Source organism: Hyla sarda, unplaced genomic scaffold, assembly GCF_029499605.1.
Source record: "Hyla sarda isolate aHylSar1 unplaced genomic scaffold, aHylSar1.hap1 scaffold_205, whole genome shotgun sequence".
Classification (NCBI taxonomy): Eukaryota; Metazoa; Chordata; class Amphibia; order Anura; family Hylidae; genus Hyla; species Hyla sarda.
In genome coordinates, this window is record NW_026608713.1 from 402,153 (window position 1) to 430,029 (window position 27,877).

General features: G+C 47.2%; 11 non-coding genes across 11 annotated transcripts; all 11 read left to right on the forward strand.

Annotated features, from left to right (window-relative positions):
* Nucleotides 1-3,443: 3,443 nt before the first annotated feature.
* On the forward strand, nucleotides 3,444-3,517 carry TRNAI-AAU (transfer RNA isoleucine (anticodon AAU)). Its single transcript has one exon. It is a non-coding gene; the product is annotated as a tRNA-Ile (tRNA).
* Nucleotides 3,518-6,701: 3,184 nt separating this feature from the next.
* Nucleotides 6,702-6,775, forward strand: TRNAI-AAU (transfer RNA isoleucine (anticodon AAU)). The gene has a single exon. It is a non-coding gene; the product is annotated as a tRNA-Ile (tRNA).
* A 2,692-nt stretch (nucleotides 6,776-9,467) lies between these two features.
* On the forward strand, nucleotides 9,468-9,539 carry TRNAD-GUC (transfer RNA aspartic acid (anticodon GUC)). Its single transcript has one exon. It is a non-coding gene; the product is annotated as a tRNA-Asp (tRNA).
* Nucleotides 9,540-10,718: 1,179 nt separating this feature from the next.
* TRNAI-AAU (transfer RNA isoleucine (anticodon AAU)) lies at nucleotides 10,719-10,792 on the forward strand. Its single transcript has one exon. It is a non-coding gene; the product is annotated as a tRNA-Ile (tRNA).
* Nucleotides 10,793-12,406: 1,614 nt separating this feature from the next.
* Nucleotides 12,407-12,478, forward strand: TRNAD-GUC (transfer RNA aspartic acid (anticodon GUC)). The gene has a single exon. It is a non-coding gene; the product is annotated as a tRNA-Asp (tRNA).
* Nucleotides 12,479-13,688: 1,210 nt separating this feature from the next.
* On the forward strand, nucleotides 13,689-13,762 carry TRNAI-AAU (transfer RNA isoleucine (anticodon AAU)). The gene has a single exon. It is a non-coding gene; the product is annotated as a tRNA-Ile (tRNA).
* A 2,321-nt stretch (nucleotides 13,763-16,083) lies between these two features.
* TRNAI-AAU (transfer RNA isoleucine (anticodon AAU)) lies at nucleotides 16,084-16,157 on the forward strand. Its single transcript has one exon. It is a non-coding gene; the product is annotated as a tRNA-Ile (tRNA).
* Nucleotides 16,158-19,257: 3,100 nt separating this feature from the next.
* TRNAD-GUC (transfer RNA aspartic acid (anticodon GUC)) lies at nucleotides 19,258-19,329 on the forward strand. The gene has a single exon. It is a non-coding gene; the product is annotated as a tRNA-Asp (tRNA).
* A 3,722-nt stretch (nucleotides 19,330-23,051) lies between these two features.
* Nucleotides 23,052-23,125, forward strand: TRNAI-AAU (transfer RNA isoleucine (anticodon AAU)). Its single transcript has one exon. It is a non-coding gene; the product is annotated as a tRNA-Ile (tRNA).
* A 1,782-nt stretch (nucleotides 23,126-24,907) lies between these two features.
* TRNAI-AAU (transfer RNA isoleucine (anticodon AAU)) lies at nucleotides 24,908-24,981 on the forward strand. The gene has a single exon. It is a non-coding gene; the product is annotated as a tRNA-Ile (tRNA).
* A 1,411-nt stretch (nucleotides 24,982-26,392) lies between these two features.
* TRNAI-AAU (transfer RNA isoleucine (anticodon AAU)) lies at nucleotides 26,393-26,466 on the forward strand. The gene has a single exon. It is a non-coding gene; the product is annotated as a tRNA-Ile (tRNA).
* Nucleotides 26,467-27,877: the final 1,411 nt, after the last annotated feature.

Consider the following 27,877-nt stretch of genomic DNA (forward strand, 5'->3'; position numbering starts at 1 on the left):
TCCATGGAGCGAATAGGCCGAAACCACATGCCGAAAGGAGCCCGCTGAGATTGGCCAGGGGAAACAAACGTCCGTACGGGAGATGCCCATGGACAGAGCCTTATTTAATGGATTCCTGACATTAGTTTGCAGCAGAGCATAACGTAGACGTTCAGCGACTGATTTTGTCACCTGGGACCCTTTTTCCCAAAGTCATGAGTTAGAAAACTAAGGAAAAAGGAGGTAAAATCCTAGAGGGAGCGTAAGGAACCTTAAAGGTAGAAAGAAACCAAAGTCTTAAGTCTCCAGAGACTCCATGGAAATAAAGATGGAAATTTAAAAAGAGATCTACAAAAAAAGAAGCCATTAAGTTGTTGCACCGAGAGAACCCACACTTATCCTACCTCAGTTTCCTTAAGGTTTAAGCTGAAAAACTCTGTAGATATCCCCAATCCATGGAGCGAATAGGCCGAAACCACATGCCGAAAGGAGCCCGCTGAGATTGGCCAGGGGAAACAAACGTCCGTACGGGAGATGCCCACGGCCAGAGCCTTATCCAATGGATTCCTGACATTAGTTTGCAGCACAGCATATACCAGAGTCAATAACTTGTAAAGTAGACGGTCAGCGACTGATTTCGTCACCTGGGACCCGTTTGCCCAAAGTCATGAGTTAGATGCAGCTGAAATGCGGACTGCAGCTTTCCCTCAATCACTGGCGCTACAACAAGGCCCCGTGTAGCCCATGCCTAAGGCCTATGGCTTTTAGATTGCAAACTCTTCCAGGTGCCGTGTTATTTCCTATACTTTCTGATTCCTTCTCTTGTGGAATAAAGTTTCGAATACAGTTCCCAGTTCACAGTCAGCCCTAGCACTCGTGATGTCGCCTCTGACAAGGACAGAGAAAGAGACACCCTTCCCTTTCTCCACACTGCTATCAGTACCTATTCTAAGGACTGGGACACATGTGAGATCCCCACTGGTGTCGGCCGGGGTAGCTGACATGTGCAACATGGCCGGTTAGCTCAGCTGGTTAGAGCGTGGTGCTAATAACGCCAAGGTCGCAGGTTCGATCCCCGTATGGGCCAGTCCGTCTCCTCTTTTTTGACCGTGCCAGTCTCAAACTCCTTTTTCTCCCTACTGCCTAGATCTGGTGGGTGGAAATTGCAGCTGTCTTCATTTAAGCAGGTTACCGTGATGGCAAGCACCATACCCATTCCTCGTTAGTATAGTGGTGAGTATCCCCGCCTGTCACGCGGGAGGCAATTGTTTTCTTTGTGCACCAAAGAAAACTCAGGAAAAAGGAATCCAAAGTCTTAAGTCTCCAGAGTCTCCAGAGTCTCCATGGAAATAAAGATGGAATTTTAAAAAGAGATCTACAAAAAAAGAAGCCATTAAGTCGTTGCACAGAGAGAACCCACACTTATCCTACCTCAGTTTCCTGAAGGTTTAAGCTGAAAAACTCTGTAGATATCCCCAATCCATGGAGCGAATAGGCCGAAACCACATGCCGAAAGGAGCCCGCTGAGATTGGCCAGGGGAAACAAACGTCCGTACGGGAGATGCCCACGGACAGAGCCTTATTTAATGGATTCCTGACATTAGTTTGCAGCAGAGCATAACGTAGACGTTCAGCGACTGATTTTGTCACCTGGGACCCGTTTTCCCAAAGTCATGAGTTAGAAAACTAAGGAAAAAGGAGGTAAAATCCTAGAGAGAGCGTCAGGAACCTTAAAGGTAGAAAGAAACCAAAGTCTTAAGTCTCCAGAGACTCCATGGAAATAAAGATGGAAATTTAAAAAGAGATCTACAAAAAAAGAAGCCATTAAGTCGTTGCACCGAGAGAACCCACACTTATCCTACGTCAGTTTCCTTAAGGTTTAAGTACCTATAGGTACTGCTATCAGTACCTATTCTAAGGACTGGGACACATGTGAGATCCCCACTGGTGTCGGCCGGGGCAGCCAACATGCGTAACATCGCCGGTTAGCTCAGCTGGTTAGAGCGTGGTGCTAATAACGCCAAGGTCGCGGGTTCGATCCCCGTACGGGCCAGTCCGTCTCCTCTTTTTTGACCGTACCAGTCTCAAACTCCTTTTTCTCCCTACTGCCTAGATCTGGTGGGTGGAAATTGCTGCTGTCTTCATTTAAGCAGGTTACCGTGATGGCAAGCACCATACCCATTCCTCGTTAGTATAGTGGTGAGTATCCCCGCCTGTCACACGGGAGACCGGGGTTCGATTCCCCGACGGGGAGGCAATTGTTTTCTTTGTGCACCAAAGAAAACTCAGGAAAAAGGAATCCAAAGTCTTAAGTCTCCAGAGTCTCCAGAGTCTCCATGGAAATAAAGATGGAATTTTAAAAAGAGATCTACAAAAAAAGAAGCCATTAAGTCGTTGCACAGAGAGAACCCACACTTATCCTACCTCAGTTTCCTGAAGGTTTAAGCTGAAAAACTCTGTAGATATCCCCAATCCATGGAGCGAATAGGCCGAAACCACATGCCGAAAGGAGCCCGCTGAGATTGGCCAGGGGAAACAAACGTCCGTACGGGAGATGCCCACGGACAGAGCCTTATTTAATGGATTCCTGACATTAGTTTGCAGCAGAGCATAACGTAGACGTTCAGCGACTGATTTTGTCACCTGGGACCCTTTTTCCCAAAGTCATGAGTTAGAAAACTAAGGAAAAGGGAGGTAAAATCCTAGAGGGAGCGTAAGGAACCTTAAAGGTAGAAAGAAACCAAAGTCTTAAGTCTCCAGAGACTCCATGGAAATAAAGATGGAAATTTAAAAAGAGATCTACAAAAAAAGAAGCCATTAAGTTGTTGCACCGAGAGAACCCACACTTATCCTACCTCAGTTTCCTTAAGGTTTAAGCTGAAAAACTCTGTAGATATCCCCAATCCATGGAGCGAATAGGCCGAAACCACATGCCGAAAGGAGCCCGCTGACATTGGCCAGGGGAAACAATCGTCCGTACGGGAGATGCCCACGGCCAGAGCCTTATCCAATGGATTCCTGACATTAGTTTGCAGCACAGCATATACCAGAGTCAATAACTTGTAAAGTAGATGGTCAGCGACTGATTTCGTCACCTGGGACCCGTTTGCCCAAAGTCATGAGTTAGTTGCAGCTGAAATGCGGACTGCAGCTTTCCCTCAATCACTGGCGCTACAACAAGGCCCCGTGTAGCCCATGTCTAAGGCCTATGGCTTTTAGATTGCAAACTCTTCCAGGTGCCGTGTTATTTCCTATACTTTCTGATTCCTTCTCTTGTGGAATAAAGTTTCGAATACAGTTCCCAGTTCACAGTCAGCCCTAGCACTCGTGATGTCGCCTCTGACAAGGACAGAGAAAGAGACACCCTTCCCTTTCTCCACACTGCTATCAGTACCTATTCTAAGGACTGGGACACATGTGAGATCCCCACTGGTGTCGGCCGGGGCAGCCGACATGCGCAACATGGCCGGTTAGCTCAGCTGGTTAGAGCGTGGTGCTAATAACGCCAAGGTCGCGGGTTCGATCCCCGTACGGGCCAGTCTGTCTCCTCTTTTTTGACAGTACCAGTCTCAAACTCCTTTTTCTCCCTACTGCCTAGATCTGGTGGGTGGAAATTGCTGCTGTCTTCATTTAAGCAGGTTACCGTGATGGCAAGCACCATACCCATTTCTCGTTAGAATAGTGGTGAGTATCCCCGCCTGTCACGCGGGAGACCGGAGTTCGATTCCCCGACGGGGAGGCAATTGTTTTCTTTGTGCACCAAAGAAAATTCAGGAAAAAGGAATCCAAAGTCTTAAGTCTCCAGAGTCTCCAGAGACTCCATGGAAATAAAGATGGAATTTTAAAAAGAGATGTACAAAAAAAGAAGCCATTAAGTCGTTGCACAGAGAGAACCCACACTTATCCTACCTCAGTTTCCTGAAGGTTTAAGCTGAAAAACTCTGTAGATATCCCCAATCCATGGAGCGAATAGGCCGAAACCACATGCCGAAAGGAGCCCGCTGAGATTGGCCAGGGGAAACAAACGTCCGTACGGGAGATGCCCACGGACATAGCCTTATTTAATGGATTCCTGACATTAGTTTGCAGCAGAGCATAACGTAGACGTTCAGCGACTGATTTTGTCACCTGGGACCCGTTTTCCCAAAGTCATGAGTTAGAAAACTAAGGAAAAAGGAGGTAAAATCCTAGAGAGAGCGTCAGGAACCTTAAAGGTAGAAAGAAACCAAAGTCTTAAGTCTCCAGAGACTCCATGGAAATAAAGATGGAAATTTAAAAAGAGATCTACAAAAAAAGAAGCCATTAAGTCGTTGCACCGAGAGAACCCACACTTATCCTACCTCAGTTTCCTTAAGGTTTAAGTACCTATAGGTACTGCTATCAGTACCTATTCTAAGGACTGGGACACATGTGAGATCCCCACTGGTGTCGGCCAGGCAGCCGACATGCGCAACATGGCCGGTTAGCTCAGCTGGTTAGAGCGTGGTGCTAATAACGCCAAGGTCGCTGGTTCGATCCCTGTACGGGCCAGTACCCATTCCTCGTTAGTATAGTGGTTAGTATCCCCGCCTGTCACGCGGGAGACCGGGGTTCGATTCCCTGAGGGGGAGGCAATTGTTTTCTTTGTGCACCAAAGAAAACTCAGGAAAAGGGAATCCAAAGTCTTAAGTCTCCAGAGTCTCCAGAGTCTCCATGGAAATAAAGATGGAATTTTAAAAAGAGATCTACAAAAAAAGAAGCCATTAAGTCGTTGCACCGAGAGAACCCACACTTATCCTACCTCAGTTTCCTGAAGGTTTAAGCTGAAAAACTCTGTAGATATCCCCAATCCATGGAGCGAATAGGCCGAAACCACATGCCGAAAGGAGCCCGCTGAGATTGGCCAGGGGAAACAAACGTCCGTACGGGAGATGCCCACGGACAGAGCCTTATTTAATGGATTCCTGACATTAGTTTGCAGCAGAGCATAACGTAGACGTTCAGCGACTGATTTTATCACCTGGGACCCGTTTTCCCAAAGTCATGAGTTAGAAAACTAAGGAAAAAGGAGGTAAAATCCTAGAGGGAGCGTAAGGAACCTTAAAGGTAGAAAGAAACCAAAGTCTTAAGTCTCCGGAGACTCCATGGAAATAAAGATGGAAATTTAAAAAGAGATCTAAAAAAAAAAGAAGCCATTAAGTCGTTGCACCGAGAGAATCCCCACTGGTGTCGGCCGGGGCAGCCAACATGCGTAACATCGCCGGTTAGCTCAGCTGGTTAGAGCGTGGTGCTAATAACGCCAAGGTCGCGGGTTCGATCCCCGTACGGGCCAGTCCGTCTCCTCTTTTTTGACCGTACCAGTCTCAAACTCCTTTTTCTCCCTACTGCCTAGATCTGGTGGGTGGAAATTGCTGCTGTCTTCATTTAAGCAGGTTACCGTGATGGCAAGCACCATACCCATTCCTCGTTAGTATAGTGGTGAGTATCCCCGCCTGTCACACGGGAGACCGGGGTTCGATTCCCCGACGGGGAGGCAATTGTTTTCTTTGTGCACCAAAGAAAACTCAGGAAAAAGGAATCCAAAGTCTTAAGTCTCCAGAGTCTCCAGAGTCTCCATGGAAATAAAGATGGAATTTTAAAAAGAGATCTACAAAAAAAGAAGCCATTAAGTCGTTGCACAGAGAGAACCCACACTTATCCTACCTCAGTTTCCTGAAGGTTTAAGCTGAAAAACTCTGTAGATATCCCCAATCCATGGAGCGAATAGGCCGAAACCACATGCCGAAAGGAGCCCGCTGAGATTGGCCAGGGGAAACAAACGTCCGTACGGGAGATGCCCACGGACAGAGCCTTATTTAATGGATTCCTGACATTAGTTTGCAGCAGAGCATAACGTAGACGTTCAGCGACTGATTTTGTCACCTGGGACCCTTTTTCCCAAAGTCATGAGTTAGAAAACTAAGGAAAAGGGAGGTAAAATCCTAGAGGGAGCGTAAGGAACCTTAAAGGTAGAAAGAAACCAAAGTCTTAAGTCTCCAGAGACTCCATGGAAATAAAGATGGAAATTTAAAAAGAGATCTACAAAAAAAGAAGCCATTAAGTTGTTGCACCGAGAGAACCCACACTTATCCTACCTCAGTTTCCTTAAGGTTTAAGCTGAAAAACTCTGTAGATATCCCCAATCCATGGAGCGAATAGGCCGAAACCACATGCCGAAAGGAGCCCGCTGAGATTGGCCAGGGGAAACAATCGTCCGTACGGGAGATGCCCACGGCCAGAGCCTTATCCAATGGATTCCTGACATTAGTTTGCAGCACAGCATATACCAGAGTCAATAACTTGTAAAGTAGATGGTCAGCGACTGATTTCGTCACCTGGGACCCGTTTGCCCAAAGTCATGAGTTAGTTGCAGCTGAAATGCGGACTGCAGCTTTCCCTCAATCACTGGCGCTACAACAAGGCCCCGTGTAGCCCATGTCTAAGGCCTATGGCTTTTAGATTGCAAACTCTTCCAGGTGCCGTGTTATTTCCTATACTTTCTGATTCCTTCTCTTGTGGAATAAAGTTTCGAATACAGTTCCCAGTTCACAGTCAGCCCTAGCACTCGTGATGTCGCCTCTGACAAGGACAGAGAAAGAGACACCCTTCCCTTTCTCCACACTGCTATCAGTACCTATTCTAAGGACTGGGACACATGTGAGATCCCCACTGGTGTCGGCCGGGGCAGCCGACATGCGCAACATGGCCGGTTAGCTCAGCTGGTTAGAGCGTGGTGCTAATAACGCCAAGGTCGCGGGTTCGATCCCCGTACGGGCCAGTCTGTCTCCTCTTTTTTGACAGTACCAGTCTCAAACTCCTTTTTCTCCCTACTGCCTAGATCTGGTGGGTGGAAATTGCTGCTGTCTTCATTTAAGCAGGTTACCGTGATGGCAAGCACCATACCCATTTCTCGTTAGAATAGTGGTGAGTATCCCCGCCTGTCACGCGGGAGACCGGAGTTCGATTCCCCGACGGGGAGGCAATTGTTTTCTTTGTGCACCAAAGAAAATTCAGGAAAAAGGAATCCAAAGTCTTAAGTCTCCAGAGTCTCCAGAGACTCCATGGAAATAAAGATGGAATTTTAAAAAGAGATGTACAAAAAAAGAAGCCATTAAGTCGTTGCACAGAGAGAACCCACACTTATCCTACCTCAGTTTCCTGAAGGTTTAAGCTGAAAAACTCTGTAGATATCCCCAATCCATGGAGCGAATAGGCCGAAACCACATGCCGAAAGGAGCCCGCTGAGATTGGCCAGGGGAAACAAACGTCCGTACGGGAGATGCCCACGGACATAGCCTTATTTAATGGATTCCTGACATTAGTTTGCAGCAGAGCATAACGTAGACGTTCAGCGACTGATTTTGTCACCTGGGACCCGTTTTCCCAAAGTCATGAGTTAGAAAACTAAGGAAAAAGGAGGTAAAATCCTAGAGAGAGCGTCAGGAACCTTAAAGGTAGAAAGAAACCAAAGTCTTAAGTCTCCAGAGACTCCATGGAAATAAAGATGGAAATTTAAAAAGAGATCTACAAAAAAAGAAGCCATTAAGTCGTTGCACCGAGAGAACCCACACTTATCCTACCTCAGTTTCCTTAAGGTTTAAGTACCTATAGGTACTGCTATCAGTACCTATTCTAAGGACTGGGACACATGTGAGATCCCCACTGGTGTCGGCCGGGGCAGCCGACAGGCGCAACATGGCCGGTTAGCTCAGCTGGTTAGAGCGTGGTGCTAATAACGCCAAGGTCGCTGGTTCGATCCCTGTACGGGCCAGTACCCATTCCTCGTTAGTATAGTGGTTAGTATCCCCGCCTGTCACACGGGAGACCGGGGTTCGATTCCCTGAGGGGGAGGCAATTGTTTTCTTTGTGCACCAAAGAAAACTCAGGAAAAGGGAATCCAAAGTCTTAAGTCTCCAGAGTCTCCAGAGTCTCCATGGAAATAAAGATGGAATTTTAAAAAGAGATCTACAAAAAAAGAAGCCATTAAGTCGTTGCACCGAGAGAACCCACACTTATCCTACCTCAGTTTCCTGAAGGTTTAAGCTGAAAAACTCTGTAGATATCCCCAATCCATGGAGCGAATAGGCCGAAACCACATGCCGAAAGGAGCCCGCTGAGATTGGCCAGGGGAAACAAACGTCCGTACGGGAGATGCCCACGGACAGAGCCTTATTTAATGGATTCCTGACATTAGTTTGCAGCAGAGCATAACGTAGACGTTCAGCGACTGATTTTATCACCTGGGACCCGTTTTCCCAAAGTCATGAGTTAGAAAACTAAGGAAAAAGGAGGTAAAATCCTAGAGGGAGCGTAAGGAACCTTAAAGGTAGAAAGAAACCAAAGTCTTAAGTCTCCAGAGACTCCATGGAAATAAAGATGGAAATTTAAAAAGAGATCTAAAAAAAAAGAAGCCATTAAGTCGTTGCACCGAGAGAACCCACACTTATCCTACCTCAGTTTCCTGAAGGTTTAAGCTGAAAAACTCTGTAGATATCCCCAATCCATGGAGCGAATAGGCCGAAACCACATGCCGAAAGGAGCCCGCTGAGATTGGCCAGGGGAAACAAACGTCCGCACGGGAGATGCCCACGGACAGAGCCTTATTTAATGGATTCCTGACATCAGTTTGCAGCAGAGCATAACCCACACTTATCCTACCTCAGTTTCCTTAAGGTTTAAGCTGAAAAACTCTGTAGATATCCCCAATCCATGGAGCGAATAGGCCGAAACCACATGCCGAAAGGAGCCCGCTGAGATTGGCCAGGGGAAACAAACGTCCGTACGGGAGATGCCCACGGCCAGAGCCTTATCCAATGGATTCCTGACATTAGTTTGCAGCACAGCATATACCAGAGTCAATAACTTGTAAAGTAGACGGTCAGCGACTGATTTCGTCACCTGGGACCCGTTTGCCCAAAGTCATGAGTTAGTTGCAGCTGAAATGCGGACTGCAGCTTTCCCTCAATCACTGGCGCTACAACAAGGCCCCGTGTAGCCCATGCCTAAGGCCTATGGCTTTTAGATTGCAAACTCTTCCAGGTGCCGTGTTATTTCCTATACTTTCTGATTCCTTCTCTTGTGGAATAAAGTTTCGAATACAGTTCCCAGTTCACAGTCAGCCCTAGCACTCGTGATGTCGCCTCTGACAAGGACAGAGAAAGAGACACCCTTCCCTTTCTCCACACTGCTATCAGTACCTATTCTAAGGACTGGGACAAATGTGAGATCCCCACTGGTGTCGGCCGGGGCAGCCGACATGCGCAACATGGTCGGTTAGCTCAGCTGGTTAGAGCGTGGTGCTAATAACGCCAAGGTCGCGGGTTCGATCCCCGTACGGGCCAGTCCGTCTCCTCTTTTTTGACCGTACCAGTCTCAAACTCCTTTTTCTCCCTACTGCCTAGATCTGGTGGGTGGAAATTGCTGCTGTCTTCATTTAAGCAGGTTACCGTGATGGCAAGCACCATACCCATTCCTCGTTAGTATAGTGGTGAGTATCCCCGCCTGTCACGCGGGAGACCGGGGTTCGATTCCCCGACGGGGAGGCAATTGTTTTCTTTGTGCACCAAAGAAAACTCAGGAAAAAGGAATCCAAAGTCTTAAGTCTCCAGAGTCTCCAGAGTCTCCATGGAAATAAAGATGGAATTTTAAAAAGAGATCTACAAAAAAAGAAGCCATTAAGTCGTTGCACAGAGAGAACCCACACTTATCCTACCTCAGTTTCCTGAAGGTTTAAGCTGAAAAACTCTGTAGATATCCCCAATCCATGGAGCGAATAGGCCGAAACCACATGCCGAAAGGAGCCCGCTGAGATTGGCCAGGGGAAACAAACATCCGTACGGGAGATGCCCACGGACAGAGCCTTATTTAATGGATTCCTGACATTAGTTTGCAGCAGAGCATAACGTAGACGTTCAGCGACTGATTTTGTCACCTGGGACCCTTTTTCCCAAAGTCATGAGTTAGAAAACTAAGGGAAAAGGAGGTAAAATCCTAGAGGGAGCGTAAGGAACCTTAAAGGTAGAAAGAAACCAAAGTCTTAAGTCTCCAGAGTCTCCATGGAAATAAAGATGGAATTTTAAAAAGAGATCTACAAAAAAAGAAGCCATTAAGTTGTTGCACAGAGAGAACCCACACTTATCCTACCTCAGTTTCCTGAAGGTTTAAGCTGAAAAACTCTGTAGATATCCCCAATCCATGGAGCGAATAGGCCGAAACCACATGCCGAAAGGAGCCCGCTGAGATTGGCCAGGGGAAACAAACGTCCGTACGGGAGATGCCCACGGACAGAGCCTTATTTAATGGATTCCTGACATTAGTTTGCAGCAGAGCATAACGTAGACGTTCAGCGACTGATTTTGTCACCTGGGACCCTTTTTCCCAAAGTCATGAGTTAGAAAACTAAGGAAAAAGGAGGTAAAATCCTAGAGGGAGCGTAAGGAACCTTAAAGGTAGAAAGAAACCAAAGTCTTAAGTCTCCAGAGACTCCATAGAAATAAAGATGGAAATTTAAAAAGAGATCTACAAAAAAAGAAGCCATTAAGTTGTTGCACCGAGAGAACCCACACTTATCCTACCTCAGTTTCCTTAAGGTTTAAGCTGACAAGGACAGAGAAAGAGACACCCTTCCCTTTCTCCACACTGCTATCAATACCTATTCTAAGGACTGGGACACATGTGAGATCCCCACTGGTGTCGGCCGGGGCAGCCGACATGCGCAACATGGCCGGTTAGCTCAGCTGGTTAGAGCGTGGTGCTAATAACGCCAAGGTCGCGGGTTCGATCCCCGTACGGGCCAGTCCGTCTCCTCTTTTTTGACCGTACCAGTCTCAAACTCCTTTTTCTCCCTACTGCCTAGATCTGGTGGGTGGAAATTGCTGCTGTCTTCATTTAAGCAGGTTACCGTGATGGCAAGCACCATACCCATTCCTCGTTAGTATAGTGGTGAGTATCCCCGCCTGTCTCGCGGGAGACCGGGGTTCGATTCCCCGACGGGGAGGCAATTGTTTTCTTTGTGCACCAAAGAAAACTCAGGAAAAAGGAATCCAAAGTCTTAAGTCTCCAGAGTCTCCAGAGTCTCCATGGAAATAAAGATGGAATTTTAAAAAGAGATCTACAAAAAAAGAAGCCATTAAGTCGTTGCACAGAGAGAACCCACACTTATCCTACCTCAGTTTCCTGAAGGTTTAAGCTGAAAAACTCTGTAGATATCCCCAATCCATGGAGCGAATAGGCCGAAACCACATGCCGAAAAGAGCCCGCTGAGATTGGCCAGGGGAAACAAACGTCCGTACGGGAGATGCCAACGGACAGAGCCTTATTTAATGGATTCCTGACATTAGTTTGCAGCAGAGCATAACGTAGACGTTCAGCGACTGATTTTGTCACCTGGGACCCTTTTTCCCAAAGTCATGAGTTAGAAAACTAAGGAAAAAGGAGGTAAAATCCTAGAGGGAGCGTAAGGAACCTTAAAGGTAGAAAGAAACCAAAGTCTTAAGTCTCCAGAGACTCCATGGAAATAAAGATGGAAATTTAAAAAGAGATCTACAAAAAAAGAAGCCATTAAGTTGTTGCACCGAGAGAACCCACACTTATCCTACCTCAGTTTCCTTAAGGTTTAAGCTGAAAAACTCTGTAGATATCCCCAATCCATGGAGCGAATAGGCCGAAACCACATGCCGAATGGAGCCCGCTGAGATTTGCCAGGGGAAACAAACGTCCGTATGGGAGATGCCCACGGCCAGAGCCTTATCCAATGGATTCCTGACATTAGTTTGCAGCACAGCATATACCAGAGTCAATAACTTGTAAAGTAGACGGTCAGCGACTGATTTCGTCACCTGGGACCCGTTTGCCCAAAGTCATGAGTTAGTTGCAGCTGAAATGCGGACTGCAGCTTTCCCTCAATCACTGGCGCTACAACAAGGCCCCGTGTAGCCCATGCCTAAGGCCTATGGCTTTTAGATTGCAAACTCTTCCAGGTGCCGTGTTATTTCCTATACTTTCTGATTCCTTCTCTTGTGGAATAAAGTTTCGAATACAGTTCCCAGTTCACAGTCAGCCCTAGCACTCGTGATGTCGCCTCTGACAAGGACAGAGAAAGAGACACCCTTCCCTTTCTCCACACTGCTATCAGTACCTATTCTAAGGACTGGGACACATGTGAGATCCCCACTGGTGTCGGCCGGGGCAGCCGACATGCGCAACATGGCCGGTTAGCTCAGCTGGTTAGAGCGTGGTGCTAATAACGCCAAGGTCGCGGGTTCGATCCCCTTCCGTGCCAGTTCGTCTCCTCTTTTTTGACCGTACCAGTCTCAAACTCCTTTTTCTCCCTACTGCCTAGATCTGGCGGGTGGAAATTGCTGCTGTCTTCATTTAAGCAGGTTACCGTGATGGCAAGCACCATACCCATTCCTCGTTAGTATAGTGGTGAGTATCCCCGCCTGTCACGCGGGAGACCGGGGTTCGATTCCCCGACGGGGAGGCAATTGTTTTCTTTGTGCACCAAAGAAAACTCAGGAAAAAGGAATCCAAAGTCTTAAGTCTCCAGAGTCTCCAGAGTCTCCATGGAAATAAAGATGGAATTTTAAAAAGAGATCTACAAAAAAAGAAGCCATTAAGTCGTTGCACAGAGAGAACCCACACTTATCCTACCTCAGTTTCCTGAAGGTTTAAGCTGAAAAACTCTGTAGATATCCCCAATCCATGGAGCGAATAGGCCGAAACCACATGCCGAAAGGAGCCCGCTGAGATTGGCCAGGGGAAACAAACGTCCGTACGGGAGATGCCCACGGACAGAGCCTTATTTAATGGATTCCTGACATTAGTTTGCAGCAGAGCATAACGTAGACGTTCAGCGACTGATTTTGTCACCTGGGACCCTTTTTCCCAAAGTCATGAGTTAGAAAACTAAGGAAAAAGGAGGTAAAATCCTAGAGAGAGCGTCAGGAACCTTAAAGGTAGAAAGAAACCAAAGTCTTAAGTCTCCAAAGACTCCATGGAAATAAAGATGGAAATTTAAAAAGAGATCTACAAAAAAAGAAGCCATTAAGTCGTTGCACCGAGAGAACCCACACTTATCCTACCTCAGTTTCCTTAAGGTTTAAGCTGAAAAACTCTGTAGATATCCCCAATCCATGGAGCGAATAGGCCGAAACCACATGCCGAAAGGAGCCCGCTGAGATTGGCCAGGGGAAACAAACGTCCGTACGGGAGATGCCCACGGCCAGAGCCTTATCCAATGGATTCCTGACATTAGTTTGCAGCACAGCATATACCAGAGTCAATAACTTGTAAAGTAGACGGTCAGCGACTGATTTCGTCACCTGGGACCCGTTTGCCCAAAGTCATGAGTTAGTTGCAGCTGAAATGCGGACTGCAGCTTTCCCTCAATCACTGGCGCTACAACAAGGCCCCGTGTAGCCCATGCCTAAGGCCTATGGCTTTTAGATTGCAAACTCTTCCAGGTGCCGTGTTATTTCCTATACTTTCTGATTCCTTCTCTTGTGGAATAAAGTTTCGAATACAGTTCCCAGTTCACAGTCAGCCCTAGCACTCGTGATGTCGCCTCTGACAAGGACAGAGAAAGAGACACCCTTCCCTTTCTCCACACTGCTATCAGTACCTATTCTAAGGACTGGGACACATGTGAGATCCCCACTGGTGTCGGCCGGGGCAGCCGACATGCGCAACATGGCCGGTTAGCTCAGCTGGTTAGAGCGTGGTGCTAATAACGCCAAGGTCGCGGGTTCGATCCCCGTACGGGCCAGTCCGTCTCCTCTTTTTTGACCGTACCAGTCTCAAACTCCTTTTTCTCCCTACTGCCTAGATCTGGTGGGTGGAAATTGCTGCTGTCTTCATTTAAGCAGGTTACCGTGATGGCAAGCACCATACCCTTGTTAGTATAGTGGTGAGTATCCCCGCCTGTCACGCGGGAGACTGGGGTTCGATTCCCTGACGGGGAGGCAATTGTTTACTTTGTGCACCAAAGAAAACTCAGGAAAAAGGAATCCAAAGTGTTAAGTCTCCAGAGTCTCCAGAGTCTCCATGGAAATAAAGATGGAATTTTAAAAAGAGATCTACAAAAAAAGAAGCCATTAAGTCGTTGCACAGAGAGAACCCACACTTATCCTACCTCAGTTTCCTGAAGGCTTAAGCTGAAAAACTCTGTAGATATCCCCAATCCATGGAGCGAATAGGCCGAAACCACATGCCGAAAGGAGCCCGCTGAGATTGGCCAGGGGAAACAAACGTCCGTACGGGAGATGCCCACGGACAGAGCCTTATTTAATGGATTCCTGACATTAGTTTGCAGCAGAGCATAACGTAGACGTTCAGCGACTGATTTTGTCACCTGGGACCCGTTTTCCCAAAGTCATGAGTTAGAAAACTAAGGAAAAAGGAGGTAAAATCCTAGAGGGAGCGTAAGGAAAATTAAAGGTAGAAGGAATCCAAAGTCTTAAGTCTCCAGAGACTCCATGGAAATAAAGATGGAATTTTTTAAAAAGAGATCTACAAAAAAGAAAGCCATTAAGTCGTTGCACCGAGAGAACCCACACTTATCCTACCTCAGTTTCCTTAAGGTTTAAGCTGAAAAACTCTGTAGATATTCCCAATCCATGGAGCGAATAGGCCGAAACCACATGACGAAAGGAGCCCGCTGAGATTGGCCAGGGGAAACAAACGTCCGTACGGGAGATGCCAACGGACAGAGCCTTATTTAATGGATTCTTGACATTAGTTTGCAGCAGAGCATAACGTAGACGTTCAGCGACTGATTTTGTCACCTGGGACCCGTTTTCCCAAAGTCATGAGTTAGAAAACTAAGGAAAAAGGAGGTAAAATCCTAGAGGGAGCGTAAGGAACCTTAAAGGTAGAAAGAAACCAAAGTCTTAAGTCTCCAGAGACTCCATGGAAATAAAGATGGAAATTTAAAAAGAGATCTACAAAAAAAGAAGCCATTAAGTTGTTGCACCGAGAGAACCCACACTTATCCTACCTCAGTTTCCTTAAGGTTTAAGCTGAAAAACTCTGTAGATATCCCCAATCCATGGAGCGAATAGACCGAAACCACATGCCGAAAGGAGCCCGCTGAGATTGGCCAGGGGAAACAAACGTCCGTACGGGAGATGCCCACGGCCAGAGCCTTATCCAATGGATTCCTGACATTAGTTTGCAGCACAGCATATACCAGAGTCAATAACTTGTAAAGTAGACGGTCACCGACTGATTTCGTCACCTGCTGCGGACTGCAGCTTTCCCTCAATCACTGGCGCTACAACAAGGCCCCGTGTAGCCCATGCCTAAGGCCTATGGCTTTTAGATTGCAAACTCTTCCAGGTGCCGTGTTATTTCCTATACTTTCTGATTCCTTCTCTTGTGGAATAAAGTTTCGAATACAGTTCCCAGTTCACTGTCAGCCCTAGCACTTGTGATGTCGCCTCTGACAAGGACAGAGAAAGAGACACCCTTCCCTTTCTCCACACTGCTATCAGTACCTATTCTAAGGACTGGGACACATATCCCCAATCCATGGAGCGAATAGGCCGAAACCACATGCCGAAAGGAGCCCGCTGAGATTGGCCAGGGGAAACAAACGTCCGTACGGGAGATGCCCACGGCCAGAGCCTTATCCAATGGATTCCTGACATTAGTTTGCAGCACAGCATATACCAGAGTCAATAACTTGTAAAGTAGACGGTCAGCGACTGATTTCGTCACCTGGGACCCGTTTGCCCAAAGTCATGAGTTAGTTGCAGCTGAAATGCGGACTGCAGCTTTCCCTCAATCACTGGCGCTACAACAAGGCCCCGTGTAGCCCATGCCTAAGGCCTATGGCTTTTAGATTGCAAACTCTTCCAGGTGCCGTGTTATTTCCTATACTTTCTGATTCCTTCTCTTGTGGAATAAAGTTTCGAATACAGTTCCCAGTTCACAGTCAGCCCTAGCACTTGTGATGTCGCCTCTGACAAGGACAGAGAAAGAGACACCCTTCCCTTTCTCCACACTGCTATCAGTACCTATTCTAAGGACTGGGACACATGTGAGATCCCCACTGGTGTCGGCCGGGGCAGCCGACATGCGCAACATGGCCGGTTAGCTCAGCTGGTTAGAGCGTGGTGCTAATAACGCCAAGGTCGCGGGTTCGATCCCCGTACGGGCCAGTCCGTCTCCTCTTTTTTGACCGTACCAGTCTCAAACTCCTTTTTCTCCCTACTGCCTAGATCTGGTGGGTGGAAATTGCTGCTGTCTTCATTTAAGCAGGTTACCGTGATGGCAAGCACCATACCCATTCCTCGTTAGTATAGTGGTGAGTATCCCCGCCTGTAACGCGGGAGAACGGGGTTCGATTCCCCGACAGGGAGGCAATTGTTTTCTTTGTGCACCAAAGAAAACTCAGGAAAAATGAATCCAAAGTCTTAAGTCTCCAGAGTCTCCAGAGACTCCATGGAAATGAAGATGGAAATTTAAAAAGAGATCTACAAAAAAAGAAGCTATTAAGTCGTTGCAAAGAGAGAACCCACACTTATCCTACCTCAGTTTCCTGAAGGTTTAAGCTGAAAAACTCTGTAGATATCCCCAATCCATGGAGCGAATAGGCCGAAACCACATGCCGAAAGGAGCCCGCTGAGATTGGCCAGGGGAAACAAACGTCCGTACGGGAGATGCCCACGGACAGAGCCTTATTTAATGGATTCCTGACATTAGTTTGCAGCAGAGCATAACGTAGACGTTCAGCGACTGATTTTGTCACCTGGGACCCGTTTTCCCAAAGTCATGAGTTAGAAAACTAAGGAAAAAGGAGGTAAAATCCTAGAGGGAGCGTAAGGAACCTTAAAGGTAGAAAGAAACCAAAGTCTTAAGTCTCCAGAGACTCCATGGAAATAAAGATGGAAATTTAAAAAGAGATCTACAAAAAAAGAAGCCATTAAGTCGTTCCACCGAGAGAACCCACACTTATCCTACCTCAGTTTCCTTAAGGTTTAAGCTGAAAAACTCTGTAGATATCCCCAATCCATGGAGCGAATAGGCCGAAACCACATGCCGAAAGGAGCCCGCTGAGATTGGCCAGGGGAAACAAACGTCCGTACGGGAGATGCCCACGGCCAGAGCCTTATCCAATGGATTCCTGACATTAGTTTGCAGCACAGCATATACCAGAGTCAATAACTTGTAAAGTAGACAGTCAGCGACTGATTTCGTGACCTGGGACCCGTTTGCCCAAAGTCATGAGTTAGTTGCAGCTGAAATGCGGACTGCAGCTTTCCCTCAATCACTGGCGCTACAACAAGGCCCCGTGTAGCCCATGCCTAAGGCCTATGGCTTTTAGATTGCAAACTCTTCCAGGTGCCGTGTTATTTCCTATACTTTCTGATTCCTTCTCTTGTGGAATAAAGTTTTGAATACAGTTCCCAGTTCACAGTCAGCCCTAGCACTCGTGATGTCGCCTCTGACAAGGACAGAGAAAGAGACACCCTTCCCTTTCTCCACACTGCTATCAGTACCTATTCTAAGGACTGGGACACATGTGAGATCCCCACTGGTGTCGGCCTGGGCGGCCGACATGCGCAACATGGCCAGTTAGCTCAGCTGGTTAGAGCGTGGTGCTAATAACGCCAAGGTCGCGGGTTCGATCACCGTACGGGCCAGTCCGTCTCCTCTTTTTTGACCGTACCAGTCTCAAACTCCTTTTTCTCCCTACTGCCTAGATCTGGTGGGTGGAAATTGCTGCTGTCTTCATTTAAGCAGATTACCGTGATGGCAAGCACCATACCCATTCCTCGTTAGTATAGTGGTGAGTATCCCCGCCTGTCACGCGGGAGACCGGGGTTCGCTTCCCCGACGGGGAGGCAATTGTTTTCTTTGTGCACCAAAGAAAACTCAGGAAAAAGGAATCCAAAGTCTTAAGTCTCCAGAGTCTCCAGAGTCTCCATGGAAATAAAGATGGAATTTTAAAAAGAGATCTACAAAAAAAGAAGCCATTAAGTCGTTGCACAGAGAGAACCCACACTTATCCTACCTCAGTTTCCTGAAGGTTTAAGCTGAAAAACTCTGTAAGATATCCCCAATCCATGGAGCGAATAGGCCGAAACCACATGCCGAAAGGAGCCCGCTGAGATTGGCCAGGGGAAACAAACGTCCGTACGGGAGATGCCCACGGACAGAGCCTTATTTAATGGATTCCTGACATTAGTTTGCAGCAGAGCATAACGTAGACGTTCAGCGACTGATTTTGTCACCTGGGACCCGTTTTCCCAAAGTCATGAGTTAGAAAACTAAGGAAAAAGGAGGTAAAATCCTAGAGGGAGCGTAAGGAACCTTAAAGGTAGAAAGAAACCAAAGTCTTAAGTCTCCAGAGACTCCATGGAAATAAAGATGGAAATTTAAAAAGAGATCTACAAAAAAAGAAGCCATTAAGTCGTTGCACCGAGAGAACCCACACTTATCCTACCTCAGTTTCCTTAAGGTTTAAGCTGAAAAACTCTGTAGATATCCCCAATCCATGGAGCGAATAGGCCGAAACCACATGCCGAAAGGAGCCCGCTGAGATTGGCCAGGGGAAACAAACGTCCGTACGGGAGATGCCCACGGCCAGAGCCTTATCCAATGGATTCCTGACATTAGTTTGCAGCACAGCATATACCAGAGTCAATAACTTGTAAAGTAGACGGTCAGCGACTGATTTCGTCACCTGGGACCCGTTTGCCCAAAGTCATGAGTTAGTTGCAGCTGAAATGCGGACTGCAGCTTTCCCTCAATCACTGGCGCTACAACAAGGCCCCGTGTAGCCCATGCCTAAGGCCTATGGCTTTTAGATTGCAAACTCTTCCAGGTGCCGTGTTATTTCCTATACTTTCTGATTCCTTCTCTTGTGGAATAAAGTTTCGAATACAGTTCCCAGTTCACAGTCAGCCCTAGCACTCGTGATGTCGCCTCTGACAAGGACAGAGAAAGAGACACCCTTCCCTTTCTCCACACTGCTATCAGTACCTATTCTAAGGACTGGGACACATGTGAGATCCCCACTGGTGTCGGCCGGGGCAGCCGACATGCGCAACATGGCCAGTTAGCTCAGCTGGTTAGAGCGTGATGCTAATAACGCCAAGGTCGTGGGTTCGATCCCCGTACGGGCCAGTCCGTCTCCTCTTTTTTGACCGTACCAGTCTCAAACTCCTTTTTCTCCCTACTGCCTAGATCTGGTGGGTGGAAATTGCTGCTGTCTTCATTTAAGCAGGTTACCGTGATGGCAAGCACCATACCCATTCCTCGTTAGTATAGTGGTGAGTATCCCCGCCTGTCACGCGGGAGACCGGGGTTCGATTCCCTGACGGGGAGGCAAATGTTTTCTTTGTGCACCAAAGAAAACTCAGGAAAAAGGAATCCAAAGTCTTAAGTCTCCAGAGTCTCCAGAGACTCCATGGAAATAAAGATGGAATTTTAAAAAGAGATCTACAAAAAAAGAAGCCATTAAGTCGTTGCACAGAGAGAACCCACACTTATCCTACCTCAGTTTCCTGAAGGTTTAAGCTGAAAAACTCTGTAGATATCCCCAATCCATGGAGCGAATAGGCCGAATCCACATGCCGAAAGGAGCCCGCTGAGATTGGCCAGGGGAAACAAACGTCCGTACGGGAGATGCCCACGGCCAGAGCCTTATCCAATGGATTCCTGACATTAGTTTGCAGCACAGCATATACCAGAGTCAATAACTTGTAAAGTAGACAGTCAGCGACTGATTTCGTGACCTGGGACCCGTTTGCCCAAAGTCATGAGTTAGTTGCAGCTGAAATGCGGACTGCAGCTTTCCCTCAATCACTGGCGCTACAACAAGGCCCCGTGTAGCCCATGCCTAAGGCCTATGGCTTTTAGATTGCAAACTCTTCCAGGTGCCGTGTTATTTCCTATACTTTCTGATTCCTTCTCTTGTGGAATAAAGTTTTGAATACAGTTCCCAGTTCACAGTCAGCCCTAGCACTCGTGATGTCGCCTCTGACAAGGACAGAGAAAGAGACACCCTTCCCTTTCTCCACACTGCTATCAGTACCTATTCTAAGGACTGGGACACATGTGAGATCCCCACTGGTGTCGGCCTGGGCGGCCGACATGCGCAACATGGCCAGTTAGCTCAGCTGGTTAGAGCGTGGTGCTAATAACGCCAAGGTCGCGGGTTCGATCACCGTACGGGCCAGTCCGTCTCCTCTTTTTTGACCGTACCAGTCTCAAACTCCTTTTTCTCCCTACTGCCTAGATCTGGTGGGTGGAAATTGCTGCTGTCTTCATTTAAGCAGATTACCGTGATGGCAAGCACCATACCCATTCCTCGTTAGTATAGTGGTGAGTATCCCCGCCTGTCACGCGGGAGACCGGGGTTCGCTTCCCCGACGGGGAGGCAATTGTTTTCTTTGTGCACCAAAGAAAACTCAGGAAAAAGGAATCCAAAGTCTTAAGTCTCCAGAGTCTCCAGAGTCTCCATGGAAATAAAGATGGAATTTTAAAAAGAGATCTACAAAAAAAGAAGCCATTAAGTCGTTGCACAGAGAGAACCCACACTTATCCTACCTCAGTTTCCTGAAGGTTTAAGCTGAAAAACTCTGTAAGATATCCCCAATCCATGGAGCGAATAGGCCGAAACCACATGCCGAAAGGAGCCCGCTGAGATTGGCCAGGGGAAACAAACGTCCGTACGGGAGATGCCCATGGACAGAGCCTTATTTAATGGATTCCTGACATTAGTTTGCAGCAGAGCATAACGTAGACGTTCAGCGACTGATTTTGTCACCTGGGACCCTTTTTCCCAAAGTCATGAGTTAGAAAACTAAGGAAAAAGGAGGTAAAATCCTAGAGGGAGCGTAAGGAACCTTAAAGGTAGAAAGAAACCAAAGTCTTAAGTCTCCAGAGACTCCATGGAAATAAAGATGGAAATTTAAAAAGAGATCTACAAAAAAAGAAGCCATTAAGTTGTTGCACCGAGAGAACCCACACTTATCCTACCTCAGTTTCCTTAAGGTTTAAGCTGAAAAACTCTGTAGATATCCCCAATCCATGGAGCGAATAGGCCGAAACCACATGCCGAAAGGAGCCCGCTGAGATTGGCCAGGGGAAACAAACGTCCGTACGGGAGATGCCCACGGCCAGAGCCTTATCCAATGGATTCCTGACATTAGTTTGCAGCACAGCATATACCAGAGTCAATAACTTGTAAAGTAGACGGTCAGCGACTGATTTCGTCACCTGGGACCCGTTTGCCCAAAGTCATGAGTTAGATGCAGCTGAAATGCGGACTGCAGCTTTCCCTCAATCACTGGCGCTACAACAAGGCCCCGTGTAGCCCATGCCTAAGGCCTATGGCTTTTAGATTGCAAACTCTTCCAGGTGCCGTGTTATTTCCTATACTTTCTGATTCCTTCTCTTGTGGAATAAAGTTTCGAATACAGTTCCCAGTTCACAGTCAGCCCTAGCACTCGTGATGTCGCCTCTGACAAGGACAGAGAAAGAGACACCCTTCCCTTTCTCCACACTGCTATCAGTACCTATTCTAAGGACTGGGACACATGTGAGATCCCCACTGGTGTCGGCCGGGGTAGCTGACATGCGCAACATGGCCGGTTAGCTCAGCTGGTTAGAGCGTGGTGCTAATAACGCCAAGGTCGCAGGTTCGATCCCCGTATGGGCCAGTCTGTCTCCTCTTTTTTGACCGTACCAGTCTCAAACTCCTTTTTCTCCCTACTGCCTAGATCTGGTGGGTGGAAATTGCTGCTGTCTTCATTTAAGCAGGTTACCGTGATGGCAAGCACCATACCCATTCCTCGTTAGTATAGTGGTGAGTATCCCCGCCTGTCACGCGGGAGGCAATTGTTTTCTTTGTGCACCAAAGAAAACTCAGGAAAAAGGAATCCAAAGTCTTAAGTCTCCAGAGTCTCCAGAGTCTCCATGGAAATAAAGATGGAATTTTAAAAAGAGATCTACAAAAAAAGAAGCCTTTAAGTCGTTGCACAGAGAGAACCCACACTTATCCTACCTCAGTTTCCTGAAGGTTTAAGCTGAAAAACTCTGTAGATATCCCCAATTCATGGAGCGAATAGGCCGAAACCACATGCCGAAAGGAGCCCGCTGAGATTGGCCAGGGGAAACAAACGTCCGTACGGGAGATGCCCACGGACAGAGCCTTATTTAATGGATTCCTGACATTAGTTTGCAGCAGAGCATAACGTAGACGTTCAGCGACTGATTTTGTCACCTGGGACCCTTTTTCCCAAAGTCATGAGTTAGAAAACTAAGGAAAAAGGAGGTAAAATCCTAGAGGGAGCGTAAGGAACCTTAAAGGTAGAAAGAAACCAAAGTCTTAAGTCTCCAGAGACTCCATGGAAATAAAGATGGAAATTTAAAAAGAGATCTACAAAAAAAGAAGCCATTAAGTTGTTGCACCGAGAGAACCCACACTTATCCTACCTCAGTTTCCTAAGGTTTAAGCTGAAAAACTTTGTAGATATCCCCAATCCATAGAGCGAATAGGCCGAGACCACATGCCGAAAGGAGCCCGCTGAGATTGGCCAGGGGAAACAAACGTCCGTACGGGAGATGCCCACGGACAGAGCCTTATTTAATGGATTCCTGACATTAGTTTGCAGCACAGCATATACCAGAGTCAATAACTTGTAAAGTAGACGGTCAGCGACTGATTTCGTCACCTGGGACCCGTTTGCCCAAAGTCATGAGTTAGTTGCAGCTGAAATGCGGACTGCAGCTTTCCCTCAATCACTGGCGCTACAACAAGGCCCCGTGTAGCCCATGCCTAAGGCCTATGGCTTTTAGATTGCAAACTCTTCCAGGTGCCGTGTTATTTCCTATACTTTCTGATTCCTTCTCTTGTGGAATATAGTTTCGAATACAGTTCCCAGTTCACAGTCAGCCCTAGCACTCGTGATGTCGCCTCTGACAAGGACAGAGAAAGAGACACCCTTCCCTTTCTCCACACTGCTATCAGTACCTATTCTAAGGACTGGGACACATGTGAGATCCCCACTGGTGTCGGCCGGGGCAGCCGACATTCGCAACATGGCCGGTTAGCTCAGCTGGTTAGAGCGTGGTGCTAATAACGCCAAGGTCGCGGGTTCGATCCCCGTACGGGCCAGTCCGTCTCCTCCTTTTTGACCGTACCAGTCTCAAACTCCTTTTTCTCCCTACTGCCTAGATCTGGTGGGTGGAAATTGCTGCTGTCTTCATTTAAGCAGGTTACCGTGATGGCAAGCACTATACCCATTCCTCGTTAGTATAGTGGTGAGTATCCCCTCCTGTCACGCGGGAGACCGGGGTTCGATTCCCTGAGGGGGAGGCAATTGTTTTCTTTGTGCACCAAAGAAAACTCAGGAAAAGGGAATCCAAAGTCTTAAGTCTCCAGAGTCTCCAGAGTCTCCATGGAAATAAAGATGGAATTTTAAAAAGAGATCTACAAAAAAAGAAGCCATTAAGTCGTTGCACAGAGAGAACCCACACTTATCCTACCTCAGTTTCCTGAAGGTTTAAGCTGAAAAACTCTGTAGATATCCCCAATCCATGGAGCGAATAGGCCGAAACCACATGCCGAAAGGAGCCCGCTGAGATTGGCCAGGGGAAACAAACGTCCGTACGGGAGATGCCCACGGACAGAGCCTTATTTAATGGATTCCTGACATTAGTTTGCAGCAGAGCATAACGTAGACGTTCAGCGACTGATTTTGTCACCTGGGACCCGTTTTCCCAAAGTCATGAGTTAGAAAACTAAGGAAAAAGGAGGTAAAATCCTAGAGGGAGCGTAAGGAACCTTAAAGGTAGAAAGAAACCAAAGTCTTAAGTCTCCAGAGACTCCATGGAAATAAAGATGGAAATGTAAAAAGAGATCTAAAAAAAAAAGAAGCCATTAAGTCGTTGCACCGAGAGAACCCACACTTATCCTACCACAGTTTCCTGAAGGTTTAAGCTGAAAAACTCTGTAGATATCCCCAATCCATGGAGCGAATAGGCCGAAACCACATGCCGAAAGGAGCCCGCTGAGATTGGCCAGGGGAAACAAACGTCCGCACGGGAGATGCCCACGGACAGAGCCTTATTTAATGGATTCCTGACATTAGTTTGCAGCAGAGCATAACGTAGACGTTCAGCGACTGATTTTGTCACCTGGTACCCGTTTTCCCAAAGTCATGAGTTAGAAAACTAAGGAAAAAGGAGGTAAAATCCTAGAGGGAGCGTAAGGAACCTTAAAGGTAGAAAGAAACCAAAGTCTTAAGTCTCCAGAGACTCCATGGAAATAAAGATGGAAATTTAGAAAGAGATCTACAAAAAAAGAAGCCATTAAGTCGTTGCACCGAGAGAACCCACACTTATCCTACCTCAGTTTCCTTAAGGTTTAAGCTGAAAAACTCTGTAGATATCCCCAATCCATGGAGCGAATAGGCCGAAACCACATGCCGAAAGGAGCCCGCTGAGATTGGCCAGGGGAAACAAACGTCCGTACGGGAGATGTCCACGGACAGAGCCTTATTTAATGGATTCCTGACATTAGTTTGCAGCAGAGCATAACGTAGACGTTCAGCGACTGATTTTGTCACCTGGGACCCGTTTTCCCAAAGTCATGAGTTAGAAAACTAAGGAAAAAGGAGGTAAAATCCTAGAGAGAGCGTCAGGAACCTTAAAGGTAGAAAGAAACCAAAGTCTTAAGTCTCCAGAGACTCCATGGAAATAAAGATGGAAATTTAAAAAGAGATCTACAAAAAAAGAAGCCATTAAGTCGTTGCACCGAGAGAACCCACACTTATCCTACGTCAGTTTCCTTAAGGTTTAAGTACCTATAGGTACTGCTATCAGTACCTATTCTAAGGACTGGGACACATGTGAGATCCCCACTGGTGTCGGCCGGGGCAGCCAACATGCGTAACATGGCCGGTTAGCTCAGCTGGTTAGAGCGTGGTGCTAATAACGCCAAGGTCGCGGGTTCGATCCCCGTACGGGCCAGTCCGTCTCCTCTTTTTTGACCGTACCAGTCTCAAACTCCTTTTTCTCCCTACTGCCTAGATCTGGTGGGTGGAAATTGCTGCTGTCTTCATTTAAGCAGGTTACCGTGATGGCAAGCACCATACCCATTCCTCGTTAGTATAGTGGTGAGTATCCCCGCCTGTCACACGGGAGACCGGGGTTCGATTCCCCGACGGGGAGGCAATCGTTTTCTTTGTGCACCAAAGAAAACTCAGGAAAAAGGAATCCAAAGTCTTAAGTCTCCAGAGTCTCCAGAGTCTCCATGGAAATAAAGATGGAATTTTAAAAAGAGATCTACAAAAAAAGAAGCCATTAAGTCGTTGCACAGAGAGAACCCACACTTATCCTACCTCAGTTTCCTGAAGGTTTAAGCTGAAAAACTCTGTAGATATCCCCAATCCATGGAGCGAATAGGCCGAAACCACATGCCGAAAGGAGCCCGCTGAGATTGGCCAGGGGAAACAAACGTCCGTACGGGAGATGCCCACGGACAGAGCCTTATTTAATGGATTCCTGACATTAGTTTGCAGCAGAGCATAACGTAGACGTTCAGCGACTGATTTTGTCACCTGGGACCCTTTTTCCCAAAGTCATGAGTTAGAAAACTAAGGAAAAGGGAGGTAAAATCCTAGAGGGAGCGTAAGGAACCTTAAAGGTAGAAAGAAACCAAAGTCTTAAGTCTCCAGAGACTCCATGGAAATAAAGGTGGAAATTTAAAAAGAGATCTACAAAAAAAGAAGCCATTAAGTTGTTGCACCGAGAGAACCCACACTTATCCTACCTCAGTTTCCTTAAGGTTTAAGCTGAAAAACTCTGTAGATATCCCCAATCCATGGAGCGAATAGGCCGAAACCACATGCCGAAAGGAGCCCGCTGAGATTGGCCAGGGGAAACAATCGTCCGTACGGGAGATGCCCACGGCCAGAGCCTTATCCAATGGATTCCTGACATTAGTTTGCAGCACAGCATATACCAGAGTCAATAACTTGTAAAGTAGATGGTCAGCGACTGATTTCGTCACCTGGGACCCGTTTGCCCAAAGTCATGAGTTAGTTGCAGCTGAAATGCGGACTGCAGCTTTCCCTCAATCACTGGCGCTACAACAAGGCCCCGTGTAGCCCATGTCTAAGGCCTATGGCTTTTAGATTGCAAACTCTTCCAGGTGCCGTGTTATTTCCTATACTTTCTGATTCCTTCTCTTGTGGAATAAAGTTTCGAATACAGTTCCCAGTTCACAGTCAGCCCTAGCACTCGTGATGTCGCCTCTGACAAGGACAGAGAAAGAGACACCCTTCCCTTTCTCCACACTGCTATCAGTACCTATTCTAAGGACTGGGACACATGTGAGATCCCCACTGGTGTCGGCCGGGGCAGCCGACATGCGCAACATGGCCGGTTAGCTCAGCTGGTTAGAGCGTGGTGCTAATAACGCCAAGGTCGCGGGTTCGATCCCCGTACGGGCCAGTCTGTCTCCTCTTTTTTGACAGTACCAGTCTCAAACTCCTTTTTCTCCCTACTGCCTAGATCTGGTGGGTGGAAATTGCTGCTGTCTTCATTTAAGCAGGTTACCGTGATGGCAAGCACCATACCCATTTCTCGTTAGAATAGTGGTGAGTATCCCCGCCTGTCACGCGGGAGACCGGAGTTCGATTCCCCGACGGGGAGGCAATTGTTTTCTTTGTGCACCAAAGAAAATTCAGGAAAAAGGAATCCAAAGTCTTAAGTCTCCAGAGTCTCCAGAGACTCCATGGAAATAAAGATGGAATTTTAAAAAGAGATGTACAAAAAAAGAAGCCATTAAGTCGTTGCACAGAGAGAACCCACACTTATCCTACCTCAGTTTCCTGAAGGTTTAAGCTGAAAAACTCTGTAGATATCCCCAATCCATGGAGCGAATAGGCCGAAACCACATGCCGAAAGGAGCCCGCTGAGATTGGCCAGGGGAAACAAACGTCCGTACGGGAGATGCCCACGGACATAGCCTTATTTAATGGATTCCTGACATTAGTTTGCAGCAGAGCATAACGTAGACGTTCAGCGACTGATTTTGTCACCTGGGACCCGTTTTCCCAAAGTCATGAGTTAGAAAACTAAGGAAAAAGGAGGTAAAATCCTAGAGAGAGCGTCAGGAACCTTAAAGGTAGAAAGAAACCAAAGTCTTAAGTCTCCAGAGACTCCATGGAAATAAAGATGGAAATTTAAAAAGAGATCTACAAAAAAAGAAGCCATTAAGTCGTTGCACCGAGAGAACCCACACTTATCCTACCTCAGTTTCCTTAAGGTTTAAGTACCTATAGGTACTGCTATCAGTACCTATTCTAAGGACTGGGACACATGTGAGATCCCCACTGGTGTCGGCCGGGGCAGCCGACATGCGCAACATGGCCGGTTAGCTCAGCTGGTTAGAGCGTGGTGCTAATAACGCCAAGGTCGCTGGTTCGATCCCCGTACGGGCCAGTACCCATTCCTCGTTAGTATAGTGGTTAGTATCCCCGCCTGTCACGCGGGAGACCGGGGTTCGATTCCCTGAGGGGGAGGCAATTGTTTTCTTTGTGCACCAAAGAAAACTCAGGAAAAAGGAATCCAAAGTCTTAAGTCTCCAGAGTCTCCAGAGTCTCCATGGAAATAAAGATGGAATTTTAAAAAGAGATCTACAAAAAAAGAAGCCATTAAGTCGTTGCACCGAGAGAACCCACACTTATCCTACCTCAGTTTCCTGAAGGTTTAAGCTGAAAAACTCTGTAGATATCCCCAATCCATGGAGCGAATAGGCCGAAACCACATGCCGAAAGGAGCCCGCTGAGATTGGCCAGGGGAAACAAACGTCCGTACGGGAGATGCCCACGGACAGAGCCTTATTTAATGGATTCCTGAC